Source organism: Dipodomys spectabilis, unplaced genomic scaffold (genome assembly GCF_019054845.1).
Source record: "Dipodomys spectabilis isolate Male_0828 unplaced genomic scaffold, ASM1905484v1 ptg001407l, whole genome shotgun sequence".
In the NCBI taxonomy this organism is placed as follows: Eukaryota; Metazoa; Chordata; class Mammalia; order Rodentia; family Heteromyidae; genus Dipodomys; species Dipodomys spectabilis.
This window is the reverse complement of record NW_024872084.1, coordinates 1,104-15,609: the sequence shown is the minus strand read 5'-3', so window position 1 is coordinate 15,609 and position 14,506 is coordinate 1,104. Positions and strand designations below refer to the sequence as shown.

At 35.1% G+C, this 14,506-nt stretch overlaps 1 pseudogene; it reads left to right on the top strand.

The window, feature by feature from the left end:
• The first annotated feature begins 2,676 nt into the window (after positions 1-2,676).
• LOC122103033 lies at positions 2,677-2,776 on the top strand (annotated as a pseudogene).
• Positions 2,777-14,506: the final 11,730 nt, after the last annotated feature.

Below are 14,506 nucleotides of genomic sequence, written 5' to 3'. Positions count from 1 at the left end.
CATGGGATAATATTTTCTACTACCTATAAGTTTTGGGAAAAGAAGAAAACTACGATTTACTACTATAGAGGAATATGATAGAAACAAGACAGATTTTATGTTTGTCACATCTCTGATGAGTACCCATATTCATGACTTTAAGTCATATTTCTTAGTATGTTAAACAGATAGGGGAAACATAAAACAACATATGATAAGGCAACTATTTGTGACTTTTTAAAATGTACCTTATTAAGTGATGAAATTTACTTTATTAGCTAGTGTTTGGGTTTGAATTATGGGAGGTTGATCTATTTAACACATTCCTGGAAGGCACCTACTGAACAATACAAATGTTGGGTGGTACTATTTCTACACTTTTATGAATGGTTGAACCTGTTTCGCATTAGTGATGGGTAAATAAATCAACTCTTTTGTAACTTGCACCCTAATCTTGAAAAGTTTGTAATGTCACTAATTATCATTGACTTGTCAACTGTTATTTTGGTGAATGTGATTTTAAAAGATTATTTGAAAAGGAATCTGTTTTCAGGAGATAAAATATAGGTTATCATTTGTTAGTGAATGATAACATTTTTATACTACAGAACCAAGTTTTACTGAATTACCAGTATTTTGAAGCATTAACGATTTTCTCAATTAATGTTTTTGTGTATTATATTTGACCTGTAAGTCAAGTTTTCCTAGCCTTGGTAGACCAATTATGGATCTATCGTTCTAGGAACTATTTTTTTGGCCTACTTATGCTGGACTGAAATCTTTCAGTAATTATTAGGAGAGGGGTATTAAAAATAATTTGTGACATTTGTTATCTTGTTCACTCATATGTGCTGGTCATTTGTAAATTAAAAGTTTTATTACTGTACTTTTTTTCAAATTTTGTGATCTCATCTTTCATTTTAAGTTGCCTTGCATTTCACATTTGCTTACTGCTAATTCCAGTGTCGTAAGGATTGAGATGGATTTTCAATTACTTTCTGTTGGCATGTTGCATGGGCCTAGGTGAGAAGTCTTGCCCTTGTTACTTGATGATGGGGATAATTGAAACCTGGGATCCTAGGACCCATGTGTCCTGCAGAAGAATAATAAGTTTTAGACATCATATCAGCAAAATTTGGGTATAATCAGTAGGAATGCTTCAGAAATGTGTAGAAAAACATTTTGGAACCAGTGAGTTAAAATAATAAACAGAGCAGGAGTGTAAATTCTCTTATAGATTAGAGGAAAACAATTTTTTTTTAACAATGTGAATTCTGAAGACCAAGAACACTTACAATGTTTATACCGAAGACATTGCATTGATACTTTTCATATGCTAATATATATTCTTTTTTTTTTTTGGTCGGCCGTGGGGCTTGAACTCTGGGCCTGGACGCTGTCCCTCAGCTAGTCAGCTCAAGGCGAGCGCTCTACCACTTGAGCTACAGCGCCACTTCTGGTTTTCTAGTGGTTTATTGGACATAGGAGTCTCACGGTCTCTCCTGCCCGGGCTGGCTTTGAACCGCGATCCTCAGATCTCAGCATCCTGAGTAGCTAGTATTATAGGCGTGAGCCACCAGAGCCCGGCCATATACTAATATATATTCTAAACACAATTATTTATATTCCAATCTATTTATTGTAATATATATCTATTTGTCAAATTATCAATTAATTCTAGTAAGCTTCACTGTGTGAAATAAAATATCAGCACATATAAATGTAAAATATATAACTATATATAATATAAGAAAAAGGCACATGTTTTGCAATGTTCGGTTGTGGTTAGGGTATCAAAGGCAACTGTGTTTTAAAGTATTATTCCATTATTTCTACCTCAGTGTTTGGTAGAGTTGGACCTAAAGCTTTACCATTTGTAGATTTACAGCCTAGAGGCAAGATGAAACACTGTGATTAAACCATTACCAATTTAAGGCCTAATATCAAGGAGAAACATATAGACTTCTCTTGTACCTATGAAAATATTTGGTGAAAGAAAGGCAGTAGTGTAAATTCCTGCCTGGTTGGATGGTAGCCTGGCCAGGACATTAGGTAATCATGCATATGAATTTATTTTCACCTTCTTGGCTTTAGCTACTTATAAAATGTTAGGTATAACAAACAATTATATTTTGATAAAATACCTTCTAGTCTAAACGATTCTGTCTTAACTGTTCATTTCTCTATAATCCCTCTTAACTAAAATTAGTTTTGTTCCAAAAAGGAAATCTATGCTGTCAGGGTAAGATATTCTGGTTGGTCTGTTGCTACATGGAAGAAGAGTGAAGGGTCAGGTAGACATTTGTGCCAGTAAGACCTCATTTAGGAAATTTTAAGCTGCAGAAGTTTAGAAGTAGCTCTTAAGCAAGGCTTATTTTGAATCCATTAGCTCCACAAAGCTAACTCAGTTGATAAATAAGTACTTGAAAAGCCATCACCTTTGGATCTAGCTATAAAGGCTTCAAAGTATGATCAAATTTAATTGAAAAAGACTTAAAATAGTCATTGACAAAAAAAAATTGCAAATGTGAGCAATCGACCAAACAGTGTAAGTTTTCCAATATACACAGAATTTTAGAGAATTAAGATCAATAGCATTTTGGGAACAATAAGTTTTCCTGGTTACAAACAGTCAACGAAGGATATATGCCTTTATAAAGACTGCATCATTAACTATGTAAATTTACAGGATATGACATGCTTCAGCAGCACGTTTACCCAAATTACAACAATACAGAGATTAACATGGCACTTGTACAAGGATGATATGAAAATTTGTGAAGTATGCCATATTTTTCATTCTTCAGATGCAAGAAATGAAAAAGTTATTAAAAATGATTACAAAAATAAAAATGTAACAATACATGTAATTAATTGAACTAAAAATTAGTTTGACATCAGTGTATTAAATCCTCACCTTAGAAAGGCCTTTACATAGCATAATCTTTACAAAACGTTTGAAATTAGATAACATCGTCATTTTATTCCAAAGAAATAACATACTATAAGGACCTAGGAAAAAAAGGAATGTTAAACTGTTTCTATATGGAATGCTATCTGAAATAACACACTTAAAAATGAACCTATATATTATAAAACAATGTAGAATTCAAACTATTATATCCAGGAGAGAATGAAATAGATTATGGATATCATACAAACAAAATACAGATTAGATTAAAATATACTTTTTTCAGACAAAAACCAGAAATATCTTTAGTTTCTGTACTACACATTTCAACAGATAAGTTAAAATGATTTCTGATTTAAAAACCACAAACTCTGCAGAAATCATTATAGATGTATACAAACAAATCTTGAATACATTTTGACATCAAAGTCAGGCAATTCACTTGAAGAATACCATGGAGTCCATGAATTTTTAAATAAGATATTGCTGCTGTTTGTATGGTGAAAATATTTTGTACGGACACAAGGATGGATTGGCATTTTTGAAATTTAAGAAACTTAACCAAACCATTATGACTTAGGAGAACAATTTTTACAGCTTTCCACAACTCCAAAAACGTAGTGATACATATTTATCCTTTTGGCAATATCAAATTCAGTTTCTTCAAAGTTCTTCAGACCTGGTTTGATAATTTGATAATATTCAATAGTAGGAGATCCAGCATATTTTTGCTATTTCTATTCCAAAGAGCAAGATGCAAGGGGGTCAAGAGGACTTTAGTTTGGGCATTGCGATATGCATCATGATGAACTAAGAAAGAATCCAGTCTGGTATTATTCCACATATAAGCACTGTGTAGGGATGTCCAGCAATTCACAGTTATTGCATGAATATCTGCCTTGAGCCACCAACTCATGGATAATATCTAAGTGTCCACTGTAGGATTCCCGATGAAGAGAGGTATATTCATCATCATTCTTAGTATTCACATGAGTGGCCTTTTTGGAAAGTAGTCTCTGTACTGTAGTAAGCTGATTATTTTCAGCAGCCCATAGAATAATTTGCTTGAATACTTCTCCATTTTTTCTGCGAATGATATCATTCCTCACTTTTTCATCTTGTGCCTTGTCTTCATCAGAATTGCCTAAGCAGAGACATTGAGTACCAGTGGGAATCAGGTGCACATATATTCCCCAATAGTTCACGTTGGTTGAACTGCTCAGAAAAATCCAGTGAATATTCTACATCTGTTATTTCACCATGATTTTTTTTCTCTTTTTCCATTTTTACTATTCGAAATTATTCTAACTGGAGAGTAGAGAATTGATAGAGAGCAGAGGAAAGGTTTTCCTCCATATAGAAAGGTACAGACTGAAAATGAGGACCAGTGGTGTCTTCATGTGCAGCTTATTCTAGGAACGAGAAAATATGAAATAATGCCTTCTATGTAAATTATTTGGGGAATGGCAGAGCAAAAAGTGAAATGATGCAACCAAAAATATAAAAGCAAAATAAATTAGGATAATTATGGAGCAGTCATATTATCTATGAGAACCATGAAAGGGAGAGAGGAAGAAAGAGACAGATGTGCAATGACCTAGCTAGCCACAAAATCCATGCCTCGGATCAATTTATAGATCAAAAAATTTTATTTTTTAAAAGAGATGGAAATATAATTTATGTATTTACTTGAAATTAGTAAATACATTTTTAATAGCCTACATAAAGAGACATAGCTTTGACCAAATTAAAGACAAGAATCTAAATCCCTGATAATTCTAGTAACAGAACTGACTGAAATCATTTGAATATCACTTTTCCTGTAGAGTGAAGGAATAGGTCCAGGCTAGGAAAGCAGCTAGAGAAGGCAGACTGATTGTATCTGGAACAAAACTTTGTGGAAAATGGTATCAAGGATTAATTACTGGTGATCCACTTGCACTGGTAGTGTGAATCTGAAATATTGCTTGCTGATTATGAACTATTGCTTTAATCATTGTATGTTCCAAGAAGAAAAGGTGATTTAATTGATAGCAAAGGATTAGTAATACACTTTGACTTCTCATTAAGCACCTTCAACCATCAAAATCACATGAAGACAATAGACAGGCCTACTTTTTTAGATGAAAACAGGTGTCTTTAAAAATAAGATAATTAAGTATTCCTACAAAAGACTTTTTTTTACTACTGTATTATACAGTTTTTTTCTAATGTTGGGTAACAAGTAATGGATCTATTAGAAAACTCTTAAAGCTCATATGTTCAATAGTGAGTTTTCTTATATTATATCATGGTATTTTTGCTCATGGTTTTAAGAAGAAATTTACTAGCTTAAATTTCTGACAGGACAATATCATCACTGTACAACTTGCTTCTATACTCTACGTTTTAAATTACTATCTAAGTATGTGCATTAGATAGCTATAGAGAAAAATCTAGAAGCCACACTGGTGGCTCATGTGTTTATCCTAGCTAATCAGAAAGATGAAATCTGAGGATTGTGGTTTGAAACCAGACCAAGCAAAAAAAATTCCATTAGATTCTGATTTGAAAGTAACCAGCAAAAGCTAGAAATGGAGCTGTGCGACAAGCAGTAAAATTCTAGGCTTGAGAAAACTAAAACAAAAAAACAACAAATTCTGGAACAGAACCATGCCTTGAATTCAAGGCTAGTATTAGCACAAAACAAATGAATGAATGAATGAATTAAAATAAATTAAGTGGTCACATGTGGCGAGGCAAGTAATATGTAACACCCATGGTGACTGGATTGTGTATTATTTTGTAATAAGGCAAATTAACGCTTGTCCAAATCACTAATATTTTATTTGTACTTTTTGTACTAAACCCTGAATTTAGCATGCATATATATGTGTGTACATGTGCACACATGTGTGTATGTGTATATGTGTGAGTGTGCTGTTGCAATGTTGCTTGCCAATGTGGACAGGGTGAGGCTGAAAAGAGCTAACTGTGTTGCAATGTTTTTATTTATCAGTGTTCTGTCATGTCATTTCTATGGAGCCATTCTTCTGTACATTTTATTTGTCAAATAATAACATCATAATCAAAGCATATACAACATTAAGTTAGATTAAAGAGACCAATTTCAGCTCTGATTATATGTTAGGTAAGAAGATGCAGATATAATTAGGTAGTAAGTTATTGCTGTAAGATGACTGTCAGTACAAAACATGTATTTGACCTCTTAAATTGGTTATACTTTTAAGATATAATCATGGAGTGAGTTTGACCTACTTGACCAAACAGGTATTACTCTCTGGTTATTCCTGTGAAACACAAGGTGGATAAATTCTATCCGGATTTCTGTTGAAAATAACTTTCTTTGTAACATCATATCTGATCTCACTAAGATAATCTACCCTGTATTTATTAAGTTTGAATATCCCACCATATGGACTGAAAATCAGTATTGTGGATATGCTTGTTAGATATACCTTTCAAAAACAAACAAAAAGCCTGTGTCACCTCCAGATTGTGGATGCATTTGAAGTTGTTTTGTACATGCAGTGGGATCTTCACTAATGGCCCTTTTTTGTGAGTAACTCTCATAACTTTAACAAATAAGGATTTTTGAATATTTTTTCCAATATAAATATCAACCCAGAGCTAGTCTTGCAATTTCTGAAAAGCCTTTGAATATTTTAGTATTATTTCACTTCATTGACTATAGGGCTAAATACATTTCTGAAATAAATATTATTAACATCTGAAGATGTAAGTGGGTATATAGGGTTTTTTATGCATCATTTTATGAAAACCCAGTTTTTATGAAAGTAAATGAAATAGAATAAAAGAGTATAAGTAAATTTGGTAAGCTAATTATTAGTATAACTTTGTTTTCTAGCAAGTTTTTTTAATGTAGATGATGCAGTTAAATTATTTTGTTTGTATATCTGTACTTCAGTTAGTTTTAGAATCTTTGTAAGAATGAATTTGTGGAAAAAATAAATGTATTTGAAAATGATTAGGATTAATCTTGTGTTTTGTGTCCTACTCCCAAGAAAATGAGTTATTTTCAAGTGTTAATATTTTATGACTGAATCTTCAGTATCACAATAAATTTTGAAAAATATTCAGTAGTATTGATGTCTTTTTAAACCAATTGTATTCACAACTTGGAGAATCTTTAATTCATGCATAGGTCTTGGTGTCTATTATTTTTAACCTATCGTTCCTACCATTAATGATAGGTGAGACTGCATTTTGGAAAAATATTTATCTGAGGTCAAAGGTGATTTTTATATCAGTCTTGCTTGTTAATAGCATTTTAAAGTAGTACATTTCTCTCAAAATGTTGGGTATAAAAAGCATTCAAAATACCTCTAATAGTAAACAACTTAGGTGAGCTACAATGTGGAAATGATTGGTCCATAAGACCTGCAGTCTGTTTCCATCAGGAATTGGGGAGGTCATTCCTTCAGTATGACTGTGTTAAAGAGAGATTGGGTCCCAAGGTAGTGCAGTCTTGTCATGGGATAGAATATGATTTCTACAATTTTGAGCTGGAAATCAGGAATGTTATAGTTTAGCAGTTCCTTTCACCAGGGAGGTATAAATTGATTATGAACTTGGAATTTTCATATTACAGCTACATATTTCCTTTCTTTTTGTTTTTTGTTTTGGTTAGTCGTGGGGCTTGAACTCTAGGCTTGGGTACTGTCCCTGTGCTCTTCCTCTCAAGGTGATCACTGTATCGCTTGAGCTACAGTGAAACTTCTGGTTTATTAGTAGTTTATTATAGGTAAGAATCTCTCGAACTTTCCTGCCTGGGCTGGCTTTGAACCGCGTTCCTCAGATCTCACCCTCCTGAGTAGCTAGGGTAACACGTAGACCCACCGGCATCAGGCTTATTTTCCTATTTTCTAACAAAGATAAAGTGAAATATCATTAGAATGTGGACAATAATTCTGGGAAATTTTCCTAGAATTAGTAGACTACGTGCTGGTATTTTAGTCATAATTTAGAATGAAGTTATTTGATACGGTGGGAATGGGGCGCAGGCTAAGATTTACCATTTGTGCAATGTTGTACTAGTAATTCCAACTCTGAAGACTTCAATATCATCATCTGAGAATTAGAAATGGAAGTAGTTCTACTTTATGGGATTATTGTGAGGATTAAATTAGGTACCATAGATAACATACTTGGAAAAACGATCAGCATTTGATCCTTTCTACCTGTTATTTTATCATTTGATGAATTCTAAATTTTTTACTGTAATTTTTATAATGTGTCTCTTTAGGATATGAACCTAAACAATAATCTAATACTACAGAGTTGAGGGAGATGAATTGCCCTCCTGAATAATTTACTTTTGGGTCAAATAAAAGGAGGCTTGCAAAAAGAGAATAGACTTTAGAGAAACATGATGAGTTGATGTAAATAGCTGCTTAGCTGATTTTGTTAATTTGTGAACTAATTCAGGGAAACAGAGTACAACAAGGTAAAAAAAATAAAGAAGGTCATATTGAAATACTCATTGGTGTGTTTGTGTGTTCACGCACACGTGGGTACGCACATGCACATATGCAGATGCTCATGCCTGTATTCATCATTCCTGAAGTGTGATACTGCCTGGGCACTATCCCTAAGATTCTGTGCCCAAGGATAGTTGTCTACCACTATTCCATTCTGATTTTTTAGAGATAATCACATATATTTTCATGATTGGACTGGCTTTGAACAGTGGTCTTCAGATCTCAGCCTCCTGAGTAGCTAGCTAAGCTGATTCAGCCTCTGAGTTTCTAGTTAAAATTCTGACTGTCCTGTATGCTTCACTGCTCTTTTATTCTTTTCCTGCGGTAATCAGAAGCGTAACTCATATATGTCTAATTGCTTTAAAAATAATGTTACTGCTTGGCACCAGGGCCTCCCATCTCTACTCTTAACTATTTAGGAGGCTTGAGAACAGATCCCAGGCCAAATTTTAGTGGACTTTCTTCTCTATCTATAGCTGGGTGCATTGGATCATTTCCACCATCCTGCACTATCTAAGAACTAGGATTGGAAGGACTGCAGGATCCAGACCAGCTAAGGTCCGAAGCTAGACAAGTTGGTGTACAGCTCTGATGCCATTGATGATTGGAAGTTTAAAAGGACAGATAAGGTGCATATTCTTGTAGAAAGGGAATCACTATCCTAAAATTAACCACTGATATTATGCCAGCCTAACAAGAAAAATACCCAAAGTTGAAATCCCCACAATTTTCCACAATCAAAATAATTATATACATTAACATCCCAAAACTTAGTACAATGTGTCCTTTATTCTAATATCTTTATCAGATTATCATACGATGTGACAGAATAGTTCTACATTATATTATGATATATTTAAAAACACCTAGAAAATTCTTTCTCATTTATGAAGTGCAAAAGAATGGCAAATTACCTCATTTCTTACATATTTGAGTATCAGTAAAAATTCTTCTAGAAAAAGTTCCGGGAAGATGGCAGAGGAGAAGCTGGAGGCTAAACAAGCTCTTGCATAGAAAGCAGTTTTATTGTTCCAGTGAACAGTCCTAAGCCAGAGAGTCACACCAAGTGTGCCATCACAGGAAGACAGTTAGTCCAGAGAGGGAAAATCCAGGCAAGGAGACAGATCTGAGCGCTTGCCAGCAGCGGTGGTTGCTGTGGCCAGCCTTAGACGCCGAACCTACAACACAGAGAGTCCAGGACAAAGGCTCCAGACGCAGCAGGTGAGCGGATTCTACTCAACCCCAGCAAAAGCTGACTAGAAGCAGATATCTTCATCCTGCAGTTCACAGACAAGGGACAACCCAGGAACCAAGACTTGGTGTGAGTAGAAGCCTGACATCCTCATTCCTTCTCAGGGAACAGAGGAGGGAAGGCCACCCCTCCCCCCTCACTACCAGAGACCTTTGATACTGACAAAGGCCTGGCTGAGCAGCTAGCTCCAACTCAGGCCTTGGAAGAAAACAAGAGTCATGTAGCAAGTCACAGGAACCTAACCTGTCCTGCTAGCCTCAGCCCCACCCAGGGAAAAGTCACCCAGCCTGTGGAGAGCAAGTTCTGACAGCCCCAGGAGTCGATGTCTTCACTGGATAAACAGAGCCAGAGGCTGCCCCTCCCTACAGCAGACTTGACAATCAATTGAAATTCAGTAAACTTAAACCCTGAGAAAGGCTCCAGGCTGGGCTCTGTGAGTATCTCACAAGCTAGCCCCTCAGGGAAAAGCTACTGTTTGCTGAAAGGCCTCAACTCTATCCAGAACCTAGCCTCATCACAGTATCTCCAAACTAGAGGAAACAGCCATCTCCCACTTTTTTGATACTCACAGCAGATCTCCCTCCCATTGAATAAGCCTGGGATGAGGATCACAAAATCCTGGGTAAAGCAGAGCATTTTTCTACCTGCTCAAACTAACCAACTTAAGAAACCAACCAAGCCACAGGAAAATCAAACACCACAAAACGACCAAAGACTCCAACTAGAGACTGGTTAATGACACAAGGGAGATACAGGATCTTCCCATCCCCCCCAAAAAAATCAAAGAACTCTTTTTTTAGTTTTTTATAAAAAAATTTTCCTAAAACATTTTTTTAATTTTAATTTTTAACATTTAAAAAAATTTTGTTTTCTATTAACTTTTTTTTCTTTCTTTTATAATTTTTATTTTCAGGGTATAAGTGTGTGTGCTTTTTTCATGTGTTTTTTCTTTTCTCTATAACTTTTTTATGTTTAGCTCTACTAAACTTTGATCATTTTTTTTCTTTCCTTCTCATTCTTTTCACAATTTCTTTTCTTTTGTTCTTCTTTACGTGACTTAATTGCTATTCTGCTCATCTTCAGATATACACATAGTTTATTATTAGACCTTATCACCCATTGTGTACCCACTTAATCCAGAAATTTATTACTCAATTCAAAACCAGCACTACTTCTTTATATCTATATAATATTTTAAGCATTTCTAATTTTAAGTTTTTCATATCTACTTTCTAGCCCTACCCTTATCTTATCCTATACAATTTCTTCTCTGAATATTATGTCTGCATTTTGCATAATTTTTAAGTTTTTAAGTGTTTCACTTTTTAATTTTTAATATTTTTTCTTCTATTTTTTTCTTGTCTCATTTTTTCTCTTTCTTTTCTTTTTTCTCTCTTTCTCTACTATCATTCTATTCAACCTATTTCCCGCTTTGAGATTAAGACTTAGTTAAGTTTACTCATCCTCTGCCTTTCCACATCCCTGTATTCCTATTTTTACCCACATCTCTCCCTAAACCTGATAATTTATGGTTTGCAAAATTCTTCTTTGTGGTTCGTAGCCCATTAATACATAGTTGTTTGATGTTGAATAGATATATCTGTTGAACTAAAGTGTATCTTCAGACTTTTACGATGCAACTACAGACTTTGTTTGATGCTTAACTTAAGATAGTGTTCTAGCACAAAACGTGTTAATTTCATCCCAAATGTGGAGGGCAAGCCAGAAAAACACAAGACAAATGGCAAGTTCGAGTATCCAAACCCACTCATGATACTCAGGGGACAGAACAGATAATGAATAATCCACTGGAGAGTTCCCAAAAAGCTCTACAATCACTACTGGAAAACATGGTAAATGAAAAGATTGAAAACCTAAAAAGGACACTGTATGAATGTGATAGGGAGAGAGAGAAGACAAACCAAAGGTCAATACAGGAATACCATGAGCGTGAGAAAGCTATTCAAAGATTGATACAAGAATTACGTGAGCAGCTAGAGAGCACTCAAAGAGAAATAAAGAAATGGCATGAGCAGGCTGAGACCAGTCAAAGAGATAGACAGGATTTGGGGGAACTGGCCTAGGACAGACAAAGAGAAAGTCAGGAATGGCGTGAGCAGGCTAAAAATACTCAAATAGAGCAACAGGAATCACATGAACGTGAGTAATCTAATCAAAGAGTAATTCAGAAATTGAGAGAGCAGGATGAGAATACAAAAAGGCAATCATGGAATCCATAAACAGAGAGCTGAAAGAACTCAGGGAGTCCACAAAGAGAATGCTGAATGCAAACCGACAGAAGGAATGGGAGTCCAAGGAAACAATAACCAATCAACTAGGTGATTTGATAATAAAAACTGAACACCAAATTAAGGAACTAAAGAAGTTCATACAAGATCTAAAACAAAGCTCCAACAAAGAATTTGAAGCCATCAAAGCCAACCAATTAGAAGGAAAAGAAATAAAAAACAAAGTAGAAAGTCTTGACAGTAGGTTAGACCATGCAGAAGATTGAATCTCGGGGATTGAAGACAGCCTAGATATTATAGAGAAAGCACATACAACCACCCAAGAAAAATCCAAGAAATATGATAGATCTATTCAACATTTTGAAAACACCATCAGAAGGCCTAATCTGAGGATAATGGGTGCAGAGGAGCACCTAGAGACAGAAGCTAATGGTCTAGGAAATTTGTTTCACAGCATCCTAGCAGAGAACTTCCCAAACATGCAAAAAAGATAGGCCTATTCAAATACAACAAGCTTTTAGAACTCCAAATAGGCCAGACCAGAATAGGACATCCTATTGTCACATTATAATCCCCACAGGATCAATTCAGACCAATGAAAACATCCTTAAATCTGTCAAGGAGAAAAGATCAATCACCTATAAAGGGAAACCAATTAGAATCACCTCAGATATCTCAGCAGAGACAATCAAAGCAAGAAAAGCCTGGAATGATGTATGCCATGCCCTAAAGACAAACAACAATGAACCAAAAGTACTGTACCCAGCTGTATTCTCCTTCATAACCGAAGGGCAACTAAATACCTTCCATAGCAATGAAAAATTGAAACAATATATCTCTACCTAACCAGCCCTACAAAAGATTCTTAAAGATGTCCTACACATAGAAAACCAACAAGACCACAATAGAGGCCAAGAAACTGCCCCCAAACTGAGAATCCAAAAACCATAGGAAGAACCTAGTTGCCGCAGCCCCCAAGAAAGTGGATAAAATGGCAGAAACTCCTAAGTACCACTCTGTCCTATCTCTTAACATTAATGGACTTAACTCTCCAATTAGCGACATACACTGTCTAGCTGGATTAAAAAGATCCATCTGCTGCCTTCAGGAATCTTGCCCATAAAAACAAACACATTTTCAATGTGAAAGGTTAGAACAAAATGTACCAAGCAAATGGCCTCCATAAAAAAGCTGGAGTTGTAATCCTAATATCAGATGAAATAGATTTCATATTAAAATTAGTAAGAAGAGATAAAGAAGGTCTCTACATATTAATTAATGGATCTTTCTTTCAGGAGGATATTAAAATTCTAAACATCTATTCGCCAAACAACGGAGCACCCAAATTTATCCAAGAAGTATTACTTTCCCTCAAATACCACATAGATCCAAAGACATTAATTGTTGGGGACTTTAACACGTCACTTTCCCACTAGATAGATCAACTCGGCAAAATCTCAGCAGAGAAACCGAAGATATAAACAACTGCATAGATCCACTAGATTTAACAGACATCTACCGAATATCTCACCCAACAGCTTCAGAATACACGTTTTTCTCAGCAGCACATGGAACATTTTCCAAAATATACCACATTGAAGGACACAAAGCAAACTTGTCCAAATTAAGAAACATTGAATTTATACCTTACATTCTCTCAGACCACAAGGGAGTAAAATTAGAACTCAACACCAAAAGCCACCAAAGAAATTCCTGTAACACATTGAGGCTGAACAACACACTGCTGAATCACGAGTGGGTCATGGAAGAGACTAGAAAGGAAATTCAAATGTTCATGATATTCAACAAAAATGAACACACAAACTACCAGCTCCTCTGGGACACAACAAAGCATTACTCAGGGGTAAGTTTATAGCTCTGAGTTCCTACATGAACAAATTGGTGAGATCTGAAACCAACAAACTAATGAGGCATCTGAGCATCCTTAAAAACGAGCAGCAATATAAATCCCAAACCAGTAGATTGAAAGAAATAATTAAAATTAAATCAGAATTAAATGAATTAGAATCCAAAAAAACTATAGAAAGAATCAATCAAACAATGAGTTGGTTCTTCGAAAAAAACAAAATTGACAGACCCTTAGCTAATATTATCAGAAAAAGAAGAGAACACACCCAAATAAATAAACTTAGAGATGAGAATGGAAACATTACTCCACAAACAACCAAGATACAGGTGGACCTGTTGCAACAATGAGAAGTACAAGTTGTCATGTCCAAAACGAACTTTACAATGTTGGTGGGGGGGGGGGCTGGGGGGAGGGAGGAAGGAGAAGGATTGGGATTAGGGGGGGAGGGGGGAGGCTGGGAAGGGATGTGAAGGATAAACAAAGGAGGAGGCTGCAATGCTTGGTAAGAAATGTACACATTATCCTGCCCATGTAACTGTAACTCCTCTGTACAGTATGTTCACAAATAAAATTAAATTAAATTAAAAAAAAAAAAAAAGATTCAGAACATTATAAGGGAATACTTCTGAAAACCTTATGCTAAGAAGTTTGAGAACATGACAGAAACGGACCTTTTCCTAAGAAATATTGACATGCCGAAACTAACACAAGATGAGTTAAATCATCTAACAGGCCCATATCAAG